Source organism: Melospiza melodia, unplaced genomic scaffold (genome assembly GCF_035770615.1).
Source record: "Melospiza melodia melodia isolate bMelMel2 unplaced genomic scaffold, bMelMel2.pri scaffold_34, whole genome shotgun sequence".
Classification (NCBI taxonomy): domain Eukaryota; kingdom Metazoa; phylum Chordata; class Aves; order Passeriformes; family Passerellidae; genus Melospiza; species Melospiza melodia.
The window spans coordinates 9,346,287-9,349,021 of NW_026948659.1; positions in this window are offsets into that span (position 1 = coordinate 9,346,287).

Genomic DNA, 2,735 nt, shown 5'->3' on the forward strand with positions numbered 1-2,735 from the left:
CCGGACCCCCTGGGTGCTCTCAACCCCACAGATGCCCAGTACAGCCACTTCTGGGAATTCATCTCCTCTCATCCCCCGCGGTCCCAGATCCCCTCAGAACACAGTCCCGCGCCTAAAACTCCTGCTGTGCCCCACGCCCTAAAGAGCCCCGTTGAAGCTCCCCAAGCCCCCCCGCCGTGTGCTCCTGAAACGTTTACGTTACACCCTGAGGATCCGAAGATATGGCTCAGACGCAAAAGTGTCTCCCAAGAGCCTTCCCGAACCCCCAAACATCATGTTCGAACCACTTCTGGGACTACGGCTCCCATCATGCTCCACGGCGCCTGCACAGCGCTATTTTAGTCGGGACTTCATCTCCCGTCATTCCTCGCGCCCCACCGAGAGCCATTGCAGCTGCGCCCAGAACTCCCGTGATGCTCTGCGGCCCCGTTAAACCGTATGATACCCACGCCTACAACTCCCATCACCCCCTGCGCCCCAGACAGTCCCGTTCGAGTCCCCCAAGGGCATGCCTGTACCTCGAAGGGCCCCAAATTCCCTTCCGTGACCTCCAAGGGCCCCCCTTGATCCCCAAGTGCTGCTCCGGACGCTGAACTGTCCCTCAGAATCCCTGAGTGCCCCTCCAAGTGCCCACCCAGCTCCCCCCAAGTGTCCTCCAGACCCTCAAGTTCTCTCTGAATTCCCTCCCCAGACCCAAAACTCCCCAAAATGTGGCCCAGAAATGTCTCCAGGGACCCCTAAGTGCCCCCTTTTACCATGTCTGTGAAAATTATTATAATGACAAAAGGATTTTTAATAGGACTAATTAGCATAAAGAAGAGAAATCAATAGCCAACACTGGTCAATGAATTAATGAAGGGAATTGTGTTACTTAGAACCAATGACCAATAAATCTTTTGCTTGCTAAAAATGTATGGATTTTTACACATAAATATAAAATTCAGTAATACAAATACAGAATAACACTACTATATATAAATTAGAACAAATAATTTTCATTTATTTATTCATTACTTTTTTTTACAGGAAAATGCATAAAGTTTTTATGCTTTGGATTGTCATTCTGTAAGAGACGGTCCAAAGATCCCTCATCTGCCTCACAACTGCTGTCAAGGACAGAGATTGAAGCCCTCCCTGTAATGGGTTAAAACTTTAGGTTTGTTCATCAAAACTGACAAAGTTATTCCAGTAAGACTGCTGCACAACCTCTAGTTTGTTTACGTAAATTTCCAGACTTTAAAGGATAAGGAAGGTGAAACCAAAAGACAATAGGTTTCACAAACATTTGTTTATCTGTTTAGTAAACTGTTAATATGGGAGGGGGGTTTGCTATGATTGATAACACTGTATCAGCTTATCCGCTCAGTAAACCTAGGATTCCAGGAACTCAGCAGATTGAGCCTAAAAATTCCAGGAATCAGACAAAGGAAATTTACCAACCTTCATCTTCAGACCCCAGGAGGTGGACTATGACCACCTAAACACAAAAGAATAATACGCAGAGTACTACACATCAACACGGAAGGAGGACTGTATAAGAACTCCACAGAAAATCAGAAAAGCGTGACAGTGGTGGAGCGGAGACTCCCCGGTCACCCAGGGCTGATTTGCTTATTGCTTTGCCCGCTGTAATCAATAAATTCTCAATTGGTTTTACGTGGCAAATTGTCATCTCAATTTATAACACTCCCCAAGGACTGAGATGACATCCTTAAAATTCTAAGCCAGGCGTGCTGGCCTGACTGGAGCGGGATGTCTGCCATAGGAAGCAGGAGGTTTCCCATAGGAACCAGTTCTGAAAAAACGGGCCCTGCTCACTTCTGGCACTGGTTTGTGCTGTTCAGAACTGGACTGTCTGTACCTGTTCTCAATGGATTTATTCTCCACTGTGCCCTCCATGTGCCGTCCTGCTCCCCTCATGGCGGTAGCTTATAAAAGACCTCTGAGTTAACCAAAGACTTTGAGCCCCAGCCCCTGGCCAGGCAGATGCTGTCCCTGCCTCCTTGCTCAGGGCTCTTGCCGGGATGGGCACTGGCATGTGGGGATGTGCAATGCCCAGGGCAAGAGCATGGGGCGGCCCCTGCCAGGCTGCTGAGCAGAGACAAGGAGGCAATGAGGCCCCAGGCCTGCAAGGGTCACTTGTCTCCTGCTCCTGCCTCAGGCCCAGGCCCAGCAGCCATGGCCAAAGTGCTGCCCAAGTTGGCTCTGGCAGTGCTTTCTTGCAGCTGCTGCACATGCCTGTGCCCTGTGCAGCCCAGGCTGTCCCACGGTGTCCCTGCCCTGCGCGTCTGTCCCTTCAGGCTGTCGACATCCCCTGGCTGCCCCACCTGGCTGGGCCCTTCCTTTGCTGACAGCTCTGCCTCCTGCCTGCCTCTGCCTGCCCACACAAAGCCTGGGGCTGATACTAAAAGGGTTCATTCCATGTTTACCCTGCCTGTGAAATTTCAGCACAGGAGCAAGGCATGCAGTGGCTGCTTTCCCAGCAAGGATGGTTGGAAGAGAAGAAGACATCTGGCTCAAGGGTGCGGGGATAGAGAAAACAAGGAGTGAATCTGGGAACTTGGGGTGGGTTTTATGGAAGTGGGTAAATTGTAATTCATATATACTGACTGTGTAGAAGCAAGACAATGGTAGAATGACATGTCCACGTAAGCTTAGGAGTTTTTCATCATAAGAGCTCAGGCCTGGATAAATGACACCCTCTGAAATACCAAATTAGATTTCAGGAGCCTTAT